This window comes from Puma concolor, chromosome A1 (genome assembly GCF_028749965.1).
Source record: "Puma concolor isolate L17-30 chromosome A1, mPumCon1.1.hap2, whole genome shotgun sequence".
Classification (NCBI taxonomy): Eukaryota; Metazoa; Chordata; class Mammalia; order Carnivora; family Felidae; genus Puma; species Puma concolor.
In genome coordinates this window covers 32,674,475-32,687,147 of record NC_141667.1, presented here as the reverse complement: position 1 = coordinate 32,687,147, position 12,673 = coordinate 32,674,475, and the positions used below count along the sequence as shown (strand labels likewise).

The 12,673-nt window shown below is 38.2% G+C and overlaps 1 long non-coding RNA gene and 1 pseudogene across 1 annotated transcript; one reads left to right on the top strand and one right to left on the bottom strand.

Moving 5' to 3' along the window:
* Positions 1 to 4,932: 4,932 nt before the first annotated feature.
* LOC112860460 (thioredoxin-like protein 1) lies at positions 4,933 to 8,793 on the top strand (annotated as a pseudogene).
* On the bottom strand, positions 8,311 to 9,830 carry LOC147584082 (uncharacterized). Its single transcript, XR_015240900.1, has 3 exons — positions 9,717 to 9,830; positions 9,189 to 9,338; positions 8,311 to 9,085 (listed from the first exon to the last, which is right to left on the bottom strand). It is a non-coding gene; the product is annotated as an uncharacterized LOC147584082 (long non-coding RNA).
* Between the last annotated feature and the right edge of the window lie 2,843 nt (positions 9,831 to 12,673).

Below are 12,673 nucleotides of genomic sequence, written 5' to 3'. Positions count from 1 at the left end.
CAGCTCCACCAAACAGGTCCTCCTAGCTTCCTCCAGGTGAGCCAAACTCTTCTGGGATCCAGTAACTCATTTATTACCTCTGTCCCAGCCTGTGTAATGGTAGCTTCTGCTGTTTCTAATCTCAGGGTTACCACATTTTCCTCTTGCTTGGAGTCTCAACTCTATCTGTTAAATCAATGTCACTTCTGTTGCAGACTTTGAGTCTGGAGTTATCTCTTGGCCAGCAAGAGAGCATATGCAGAATTAAATGCGAGAGAGGCTAATGTCGAGGAGGAGACAAGAGCCTCAAGCAACGGTCCTTGTTCCATATTTATTAGGATCAGAAGGCTTACAGACATGATGGGCATGCAGAAAGGGACAATGAGACAGTGATCACTAACTTTCTTTCTGTGTGAGAGAAAGGGGATTTTGAAGATATGCAGTGTCAGGGGTTTGTGTGAATACAAAACAAAATCCTGACACTGAGCTGATGGCTGTTTATGGCAGGCACCAGGCACCATGTCTGTTTATCTTAACTTGCGTAGGGGATAATACACAGAGCATGCTACCTCACGGTCAACAAGGCACCTTTCTTTTGCTAATTAGCTCCAGGCAATTAGCAAATAGTCTGCTGTGGCAGTCTATCACCCTGTCTACCTGTTTACCTATTCTGGACACTTCTGTCCAGCAGAAGCAGCTTCCCACTCTTATGCTCTTGTTCTATACTGGGAAGGTTTTCGCCCTGTTTACCTATTCTGGATGCTTTCGTCCTAAGCCTTGTTAACCCATTGGTGCAAGCTCAGGGAATTCCTAAACTTATCCCCCACAATTTCTATTTTAAATACTTGGAATGATTATCTTTTTCTGGTTGATCTTGACTAGTACATTCCATTTCTACTTTCTTTACCAGATGATTGATAAAATCACACTGCCTTTTACTTATTACATAATTTCTGTTGTTATCACCATGGATAATGAAATATGTGTATTGCTCTCCTCATGGCACAGTGATCAGTGCTGTAGACGGAATGAGGGATAAGACTAGATTCAAGTGGTGAAAGGGTAAGATGGAAGGCAGTAATTTTGACACACATATTGGGTTCTGAGTTCATAGATGGCTCAAAATATGCACCTTGTTGAATGAAGATACTAGTGAGGAGTGTTGGGGATATAACTTCTTTATTCGTTCACAGATAATTATAGGCTCTAACCAGGGTCTTTGCTAGGCACTAGGATGAGGTACTAGGAATGACTTGGAAAATACAAGATGCAGGGGGGAACTGCATTCCTCTGTAGGCTCTAAGAGAGAATTCACTCTTTGCCTTTTTCAGCTTCTGGAAGCTGCCTGTGTTCCTTGGCTTATAAGCCCCTTCCATCTTCAAATCCAGCAATCATATGTAAGACCTCTGCTTCTCTGACTGACTTTCCCCCTTTACCTCTTTTACTTATAAGAACACTTATGATTACATGGTCCCATCTGGATAATCCAGAATAATCTCTCTATCTCAGAATCCTTAACTTAATCACATCGCAATGTCTCTTTCTCTTTTTTTAAAAATAATTTTGTAGTTTTTATTAGATAAGGAGGTATTTTGTTACTTTTAGAAAAAATGGAATTGACTAGGGTGTCTACAAAATAGATGATATACATAATCTATACATATCTTAACAATGGTACTTTTTAAAATAATAAAAAATATAGCATATTCTATTTATAATAGCAGTAAAAATATAAAACAAACTTTGATGAACATAAATATGGAAAGCTTTTATGAAGAAAACTTAAAACTATTATCAAGATGTTTATTATTTCTGTAATATATTAGCTTAGCATCATCCCATTAAAAATAACGAAAGCATCATTTATTTCATTTGAAAAAAAAACCCTACAACATGCAAAAATACCAGAGCCACTATAAAAAATAAAATGAAAGTCTTTTGCCATTTTTTTATTTTTAAAGAACCAGCATAAAACTACATGTATTAAAATATGATCTTAGGTAAGAATACCCAGACAGATAAATGCAATATATTATATTCTGAAATATTATTGTAATTACTTTTGGAATTTGTTATGTGTTAAAAATTGTAAGTATTTAAAATTACTAAGAAATGGTGGGGCACCTGGGTGGCGCAGTCGGTTAAGCGTCGGACTTCAGCCAGGTCACGATCTCACGGTCCGGGAGTTCGAGCCCCGCGTCGGGCTCTGGGCTGATGGCTCAGAGCCTGGAGCCTGTTTCCGATTCTGTGTCTCCCTCTCTCTCTGCCCCTCCCCCGTTCATGCTCTGTCTCTCTCTGTCCCAAAAATAAATAAACGTTGAAAAAAAATTAAATTACTAAGAAATGGATAGGTTATTTAACAAGATTTCTGTAATAACTGGTTAGCACTTGGAGAAAAATAAGAATGCCTCTACTTAATTTTTAAAACTCAAAGTTCCATAGACAAAATAATTAAAACATTAAAAATTAAATCATGTAATAAAGAATGGTGAATGAATCTTTTGTAAACTTGGAATGGGAAGACCTTTTAAAACAAAACCCATCAGGTTTCAAAACCAAGAAGCCATACAAGAAAATATTGGCTATTTGGACTATGCCTAAACTAGACTATCCCTTTAATATAAGATACCACAGATAGCAAAAGGAAGATGAAAATTCAGGGAAATATTTTCAACACATTTGAAAAAGGCTGATTTCCTTAATAAAGAGATATCACAGTATAGGAAAAAAAGGATTTATCAGAAATAGAATACCAATGACCAGTAACCATGAAAAAAAAGATTAACCTCTCTTATAATTCAAGATATGTAAATAAAAATGATGATACAATTTTAATCATATTGGAACATTATAACATCTAAGTGACTATCAGAATGTTATAGCAAGTATCAGTTAAAGTTAAGAAGTCATGGACTCCTGGAACTCATTAGGTTAAATGTCTGACTCTTTGTTTTGGCTCAGGCATGATCTCAGAGCTCGTGGGCCCGAAAAAGTACAGAGCCTGCTTGGAATTCCCTCCCTCCACTCACCTCTCTTTGCCCCTCCCTGCTTACTCTCTCTGTCTGTCAAAATAAATAAACTTTAAAAAATCAATATATACATTTAAGAAGCCAATACCCTCACATACTATTGGTTAACATGTAATTGTACTGTCATTTGGGAGAACATGTAATCAGTACTATCGTTGGGATTATACATCAAAAAAAATTTTTTGTAATATAAATCACTTTACCTTTCAATTCTACTCCGTAAATACATGACACATAATTTTCCAAAGGTATGTTATAGGTTTTTCCTTGCAATTTTATTTGAAGTATGTTTTTTTTTTTAATTTTTTTTTCAACGTTTTTATTTATTTTTGGGACAGAGAGAGAGCATGAACGGGGGAGGGGCAGAGAGAGAGGGAGACACAGAATCAGAAACAGGCTCCAGGCTCTGAGCCATCAGCCCAGAGCCTGACGCGGGGCTCGAACTCACGGACCACAAGATTGTGACCTGGCTGAAGTCGGACGCTTAACCAACTGCGCCACCCAGGCGCCCCTGAAGTATGTTTTAAAAGTGGAATGATTTAAATGCCTATGAGTATGAAACTGGTTTAATAAAATTCATTAATGTTATATAATTCTCATATTACAGTGTAAAACGAGAAAAAAATATATGTTCTGAAATGGGGAGATTCCAAGATATATTGCAATTGAACACAAGAAAAGTAGCATAATTTTATCACAAGAAATTATGAAAAGACAAAAGTAAATTTTTTTTAATTAAAAAAATTTTTTTAACGTTTATTCATTTTTGAGAGACAGAGAGACAGAGCACAAATGGGGGAGGGGCAGGAAAGAGGGAAACACAGAATCCAAAGCAAGCTCCAGGCTTCGAGCTATCAACACAGAGCCCGACGTGGGGCTCGAACTGACAAACTGTGAGATCATGACCTGAGTCGAAATTGGATGCTCAACTGACTGAGACACCCGGGCACCCCTTTAATTTTTTTTTTTAAAGTTTATTTATTTTTGAGAGAGAGAGAGAGTGTGTGTGAGTGGGGGAGAGGTAGAGAGAAGGAGACACAGAATCTAAAGCAGGCTCTAGGCTCTGACCTGTCAGCACAGAACCCAACGTGAGGCCCGAACCCACGAACTGCAAGATCGTGACCCAAGCCGAAGTTGGACACTTAACCAACTGAGCCACCCAGGTACCCCCCCAAAATAAATTCTTAATAATGGCTTCATATACAGACTAAAACACGGGGGTGAGGGTGGGAATACGCAATGAGCAGAAAGTAGGGGGCTTATAATTTATGTTTACAATGAGCATATACTTTAAAAATCACCAGGTTTGAAAAAATGTTAAACAGAAAAACCAGAACAAATGTGTATTGTATATTACTGTCTTACTTCCCCATTTAACACTGCAGTTTCTCCCAAGCTGACTCCTGTAGCCCATTGGAACTCTCTCATCTCTTTACCCTTTTCCTCTATATCACTCATTATCACTTTCTTACACACACATTGCTATAAAATTTGCTTATTTATTCAATTAGCTTCCTGAATCAGATAATTTTATTTCCAGTAGAAAATCCCTGCCATATACAAACATGCTACATATATTTGGTACATAAATGATTCATGTCACTCACTCCACAGCTCTGAGCCATTTCACATTTTATAGTTGGCTGTGACATCTTGAATGAGCTGCTTCAGTTTCTATCTCCAAAATCCAATCTGAGATCATTGCTTTTATTTTAACTTTTTACAGTGTATCTTTTTTTATTTTTTAAGTTTTACTTTTTTTTAAATTTTATTTTTTAAAAATTTACATCCAAATTAGTTAGCATACGGTGCAATGATGATTTCAGGAGTGGATTCCTTAATGTCCCTTACCCATGTAGGCCATCCCCCCTCCCACACCCCTCCAGTACCCCTATGTTTATTCTCCATATTTATGAGTCTCTTCTGTTTTGTCCCCCTCCCTGTTTTTATATTATTTTTGTTTCCCTTCCCTTATGTTCATCTGTTTGGTCTCTTAAAGTCCCCATATGAGTGAAGTCATAAGATATTTGTCTTTCTCTGACTGACTAATTTCACTTACCATCATACCCTCCAGTTCCATCCACGTAGTTGCAAATGGCAAGATTTCATTCTTTTTGATTGTTGAATAATACTCCATTGTATATATACCACATCTTCTTTATCCATTCATCCATTGATGGACATTTGGGCTCTTTCCATACTTTGGCTATTGTTGATAGTGCTGCTATAAACATTGGGGTGCATGTGTCCCTTTGAAACAGCACACCTGTATCCTGTGGATAAATGCCCTGTAGTGCAATTGCTGGGTCATAGGGTAGTTCTATTTTTAGTTTTTTGAGGAACCTCCATACTGTTTTCCAGAGTGGCTGCACCAGCTTGCATTCCCATGCAATGTCTCTTTCTATGTAAGGTGCCATATCCACAGGTTTCAAGGATTAGGATGGGGCCATCTTTGGGGGACCATTATTCTGCCTACCACACTCTTGCCGTATCCTGAGTAAACCCTGGCTACATGCCTTTCTTTCCCTCCCCTTTCCCTGTCCTCTCCCATGCCCACCCTCTTGGCAGTTCTGCTCCCTGGCAGACTGCATTGAGTCCAGAGAAAGACTCCTCGGTCATCACGTCTTCTGTACAGGTCTCAGCCTTCCACAGCCTGTTCCCTCTCCTGGGTCTTCAGCTTTTGGTAGCTGCCCTGCTGAGCTCTCTGGGAAATATTTCAGAGGAGCCAGTGGGCAGCTACCCAGATTTCCAGCCTGAACTGCATGGCACAGGCTCCAGACTCACCCCGGTCAGGTTCACCATGTGAGGGTGCGGCATTCAGTTCTAGGAGTTAACAAGTATACGCAAGCAGTTTTCTTGGAAGTCGATGTTCATCAATGTCAGGGAACAGCTGCAAATGCAATATATCAGCAACACCAACATTTCTGTGTTTTCAAAACAAAAGGAGAATTGACCAATATCAAGGAGGTGATGCTGTGGGATTAGAAGAAAAAAAAATCAAGCAGTACTTAGAAAAACAGGACACAGATCTTTCAAAAGGCTATATAGATTTAATGCCTTCTAATATGCTGCACGTGCCTTAATGAAAGCAAAGAGTTTGAGTTGGACAACTGTTTCTGAAAAGGCATGACCTTCTTGGAATCTGATTGTGAAGAACAGCTACTTATTACTGTAGCATTTAAGCAACTTGTTAAACTCTATTCAATGAAATTGCACGGGGCATGTAATGGTCAGGGTCTTAAATATGCAAAAAAATTTTTTTAATTTTTAAAGTTTATTCAGGGGCGCCTGGGTGGCGCAGTCGGTTAAGCGTCCGACTTCAGCCAGGTCACGATCTCGCGGTCCGTGAGTTCGAGCCCCGCGTCGGGCTCTGGGCTGATGGCTCGGAGCCTGGAGCCTGTTTCCGATTCTGTGTCTCCCTCTCTCTCTGCCCCTCCCCCGTTCATGCTCTGTCTCTCTCTGTCCCAAAAATAAATAAACATTGAAAAAAAAAATTAAAAAAAAAAAGTTTATTCATTTATTATTTCTGAGAGAGAGAGAGAGAGAGAGAGAGAGCACAAGTGGGGGAGAGGGAGAGAATGAGAGGGAGACACAGAATCCAAAGCAGGCTCCAGGCTCTGAGCTGTCAGCACAGAGCCCGACGTGGGGCTTGAACTCACAAACTGCTAGATCCAGACCTAAGCCGAAGATGGAAGCTTAACCAACTGAGCCACTCTGGTGCCCCAATATGTAAAAATTTTTATCAATCTACTTCAATCTATGGATTTTGAAGAAGCAGAAAGAAGTGATCAACTCAAGCTCTGGAACTAACAGAGGATAATATTAAAGATGATAGCATTGTCCTACTGCATTATTATTAATCTTCACAATGTAGCTGTAGTTGTTCAGTACTATCAAGGTAAAGAAACAGTCATTCCATATCTTACATTTATTGGTACTGGAATCCAGGCAACAAATATGAATGACTTTAAGCCAGTTGTTGGAAAAAAATAAGCCACAAAAGACACCCGAAGACCATATTGCTATCAGGTCTATAGCTCCTGGATAATTTCTTGATTGTCCTCAGAGACTGTCAATATTCCATTCATTGCAATTACCAACAAATCATTGTTTTTTTTTTTTCAGATGGTATCACTAGTGTTTTTATTGTAATCTTGATAAATGCAATGGTAAATAAAAGCCACTACTTTTTCTAACCTTAAAAAAAAGCTAACCTCCCAAGTTTAAGATTGATTGGCTAATTTGCATTGTTTCCCAACACCCCTCTTTTTAGGAAAGAGTTTTCAAAATCGGAGAGATGGTGAGACCCTTAGCAGAACTGATGAAACCATCCAGTTTCTGGATGGTCAATAGAAAACTTTTATTGGAGAACAATTTTGCAGTATTTTTTTTTTGGAAGATTTCTCTGAAATTCCAGTTTAGGTGACTGATAACAAAGAAGTGGGCAGTGATGAGTGGTGGTAACAGTTTCTTCTAAGCAGCTGGAAATGGGTTGATGTTCTGTGTGAAATGAGGGCACAAGAATACACAGCTATGGTATCTTCCAGCAGTGGCTGGACCCACGCATTCTGGGACATCGTGTCCACACTGATAGCCATGAGTACTGCCCCTTCATACATTTGAGGGATAATGGAAAATGCATGAAAATCCCATGTGAAAGGATATTTCTGAACTATGGATTCATACATTCTAAGAGACTCTTCCCAGTTTTCCACTGAATATTCTGAGCAGAAAGGTGGAATTTGTAGGAGATAGAATGTAATCAAAAGAGTAAGGAATCAGACGAATGTTCTTAATCAGAAACAGGATGCCCAAAAGAGCATCTACTCAGATCTCCTTCCAGGGGGTCCTATGATGTATGAAGTGAGCCCAAGGATTTCTATGGGGATACATCCTGGGGGAGCAGAAGCACTTCTTTGGGGAAGGACATGAATCTACAAGCTTGAGAGTACCCTACATTTCTCAGCTCAGTTTCAGTTTTATTTTTTTCTAAAATGTCTAGCCCCCTCCCCTCACTCCATATGAGATTTCAGGAATGACTCTAAATTGCACATCTGGGAAATTTGACTCAAATCAGTTATCTAAATGTGAGACTGATAAAGAACTATCTAAGTAGCACTGATAACTCATGACAAGGATTGTATTGCCTTCCCACCCATCCCCCAATCTGAGGTAACTTTTTAATTGTCAAGTGTGGTGATGAGCTATTTCACAAGAACATTAAAGATTTCGCATGTAGTTCCCAATCCTAAATTTATGCACGCTGAGAGCAGAGATCGTTCTCTTTCATCCAAGAAACAAATTTCACAATAAACAATTTATTACTTTTTAAAGCATGTTGTAAGAAATAAGATAGAGCATAAAGTCGATATTTCTCAGCAGTTTACTTCACAGGACCTGGCTTATTTTGAAAGAAAAAACTCTGTTTTCTTTTGTTTTTTAGGCCCTCCTTTTCCCCAAATCTTTCATATCTGGGAATGGGGAGGTTTAGATCAGTGAAGGTAAGAGGGACGGGGGGTGGGGGGCAAAGTTGTAAGTGCTAACATGAGGAATTGATACAATAGGAAATGAATATTACACAAGAAATGCTTACCTCCATTCACTCTCATTTTCAAATTTACCATTTATCAATTGAAATAGATTTCTGTTCAGCATTTTCCAAGACCGTGTAAAGTAAGACCAATGATGTTGGCTACCATTCACCTACCATGTGGCAAGCATTTTTCTTGCATTATTTTTGATACTCTCAACAATCCAACTAGATAGTTGATACACTCATCATTTTATTATAAAGAAATTGAGAATCACAGTACATTTGTAGCAAATAACCAAGTTGGAATTTCAATCCAGGTTTGTCATCGTTCTGTAAGGATTTCTTGTCTCTTTCAAGGGATATCATTGAAAATACTTTCCCCAAGAGAGGTGCAGTCATCAATGAATTATCCGGTGCTGTGACTGAGTTACATAGTTGATGCTCTAGAGCCCACCTTTTTTTTTTTTTTCTTCTGGCTGCATCCCTTTGGTCTCTAACACTGGACTCCTTTCTCATACCATTTATCAGACTTCTTTAAACTATGCTCTCCTTCCAGGAAAAAACAGAACAATTAGAACTTATTCATCCAAAGTCATGAGTTTTCATAGATATACTTTTGCTGATAGAACAGAAGACAAAATGGGCACCTGGGTGGCTCAGTAAGTTAAGTGTCTGACTTCAGCTCAGGTCGTGGTCCGTGGGTTCGAGCCCTGTGTTGGGCTCTGTGCTGACAGCTCAGTCTGGAGCCTGCTTCAGATTCTGTCTCCCTCTCTCTCTGCTTCTCTCCCACTCATACTCTGTTTCTCGAAAATGAATAAATGTTAAAAAAAAAAAACAGAAGAGAAAAACATTCAGTTATTATTTTGCAATATTACTATCACCACATTTTTCTATTCATGGGAGTTTTTGAATATAATGTATACAAGTGACTATGCTGGGAATTGCAAATGTGTACACAGATGTGTACAACTTCAACTCGTAGATGCATAGCAGAATACAATGAATTTGTCATAGCATTCTCATTATTCTTAACCCATTGATTAGAAAGAATTATCCCTGGAATTAAATGTTCTTGCCATGTCCAATGTATGCAGTGGTCTTCTTACTAAAGTTCATTTATTTGCTAATATACTGGCTGGCTACACATTTGAGGAATGCAAAGGTAATTTCCATACCTAGAAGACATCAAAGAATGATCAAGGTTGAGAGGTTTCCAAACTGTGGTCATCAATAATCTCTTGGGAGCCTGAGAAGACAGTGAAGCAACCAGGCCTCACACCTGCAGTTCAGCTCAGACAAAGCAACTCTGCATCTATATAAAATGAATATATATATGAAATTTAAAAAGATATATATTGTATGTTATCATACACATTTTATATATTTATAGAAATCCATGTAGGTTTTCTGGGGTATTAAAATTGTTTTGCTGGGGTATCTGGGTGGCTTAGTTGGTTAAGATCCGACTCTTGGTTTTGGCTCAGGACATGATCTCAGAGTTCATGAGTTTGACCCCTATGTGGGGCTCTGTGCTGACAGTGTGGAGCCTGCCTGAGATTCTCCCTCTCTTCCTCTCTCTCTGCCCCTTACCCTCTCTCTCTCTCAAAATAAATAAAAATAAAAACTTTAAAAAAATGGTTTTATTGCTAGAAACATTCTTAAAATTGGTTATTTTGTCAGTCCCACTGAAAATATAGATGATCACTCTGATGTCCCAGGCATACAGCTACTAAGCCTAAACCAGAACACCCATTTTTTTTATCCTGCTCTTTCCTAGATTAGCTGGTATTTATACATTATATATATATAAACCTCTTCTAGGAAAAATATATCTAATTAGAAATCTCTGAAAGGATGTGTGTGTGTGTGTGTGTGTGTGTGTATTTTTAAAGGTAACTTTGGGGGTGCCTGGATGACTCAGTCAGTTGGGCATTTGACTTTTGATTTCAGCTTAGGTCATGATCTCACAGTTTGTGACATCAAGCCCCACATCAGGCTCTGTGCTGAAAACATGGAGCCTGCTTGGGATTCTCTCTCTCCCTGTCTCTCTGCCCCTCCCCATTCATGCTTTCTCTCTCTCTCTCTGTCTCTCAAAATAAATAAATAAGCATAAAAAATAAGTAAAAAACAGGTTAGTCTTGCTGACTTGTCCTTTTATGCAGTTCAGATGTGGTAAGATAGAGTTTTCCCAACCTCAAACTAGAAGCTTAACATTTGTCAAGTATGCTTTTGCCCGTGAGTTGTAATAATTTTTACTTCCTTCAGGATGACATCTAGAAAAATCAATGATGTGCTCAAAGGGAAATTCTGTGTACATGTTTTCTTTTATTTTTTAGAACATGTAGCCTCTTCAAGTAAGTTTGCATATTCTTTCAAGTAAGCAAAGTGTTGAGATGAAATATTTGTTTGACTGAGGGAGTTTAAATAGGTGGCTCTGTTTTTAGAATGCTGTCCAGATATTACATTGATGTGTACTTTAAACAGCATTTATCCTGTGGAAGCACCCGGGACCTCCTGTTTACAACTAGAGCCTTCTGATGCCTGCTATTTCTTGCCAAAATATTATTGCCTATTCTTAGGCTTCAAACCAATTTTTGTGTTTCTCCCCAGAGATTCAAGGACAGAACAGGGGATGGAATATAGAAAAGAAAATTCATACTTGGTTTTAATATTTTCTCCATTCTTTCCCCTGGTTTCTTTCTATTAACATTGATAAACACATTGGGATATCAAAATGGGAAACCGCAGCAAATTAACAACAACAACAATAATAATAATAATAAAACCTGGTCAGAATTTGGGTTTGAATATCAATTTCACTGTTTATCAACTCTGTGGTTTAGGACAGATTACTACCTCCCTTTAAACCTTTTTCTACCCTCTTGTAAAATAGGGATTGTAATACATATATGATATGGGTATTAAAATTCTATGTCTAATACATAATGGGTATTCAGAAAACTTTTAACCAAATATGAATGTGATATTATAACTAACAAAAAATCCATTAATTCCAAAATATCCTTTTTTTGCCATTATGGGTAGAACTAGAATAAGGAATCTTTTTTTTTTTATTACATGAAAATTACAATATGCATTAAGTTATAATTATCTACGGAATGAAGAAATAAACATGCAGAAGCAAACATACGTTTTTTTTTTATTTTTTTCAACGTTTTTTTATTTATTTTTGGGACAGAGAGAGACAGAGCATGAACGGGGGAGGGGCAGAGAGAGAGGGAGACACAGAATTGGAAACAGGCTCCAGGCTCTGAGCCATCAGCCCAGAGCCGACGCGGGGCTCGAACTCCCGGACCGCGAGATCGTGACCTGGCTGAAGTCGGACGCTTAACCGACTGCGCCACCCAGGCGCCCCAGCAAACATACATTTTATAGGATAGCAAATTTACCCCATAAGATACCCCTGAAAAAATGGGCACTAGGACATGTAACTTTTGGCAGACAAGTGAAAGGTCAAGAACAATGTGACTTGGAACTGACAATATCTCAGTAGCCAGAGCCATACCTTCGTAACTAAATCTAAGAGCATTAGTAATTTGGACAGAGCTTACCAAAATGATGGACAGGGTCACTGAAAGGTAAAATTAACAAAAGCTTCAAGATAAATTATATTAGCTGGTTGATTCTTCCCAGGTTCTACCTATGTATTGACGTTTTGGAAAACCATGTAGTAGAGAAACAGAGCAGAAAGGGAACAGTGCTTACTGAATTATGTGGTCCAAAAATTGTGTTAAGTATGTTTTGCATGTAAAAATAAAATCATTCTGGAAATCATCTTCTGATTGGTAACAGAAAACAAAACAAAACAAAACAAACTCCCCCACTCCTCTCCAATAGCACAAGGATGCTATTAAAAATGGAAGCTGTTTCATTATATATGTATTTAAAATGCTAAGTAGCCTAAATTTATTTCTTTTCATCTCATATCCATGGATATAGAAATAAATGCAAGATCTTAGTGAATTAGAATCATATGTGAAGTGGTATTACTTGCTAAGGTTGCTAAAGCCACAGACTGGGTAGCTTTAACAACAGAAATTTATTTTCTCACAGTTCTGAAAGCTAGAAGTTCAAGATTAGGGTATCAGAGGGTTGGCTTCTTCTGAGGGTC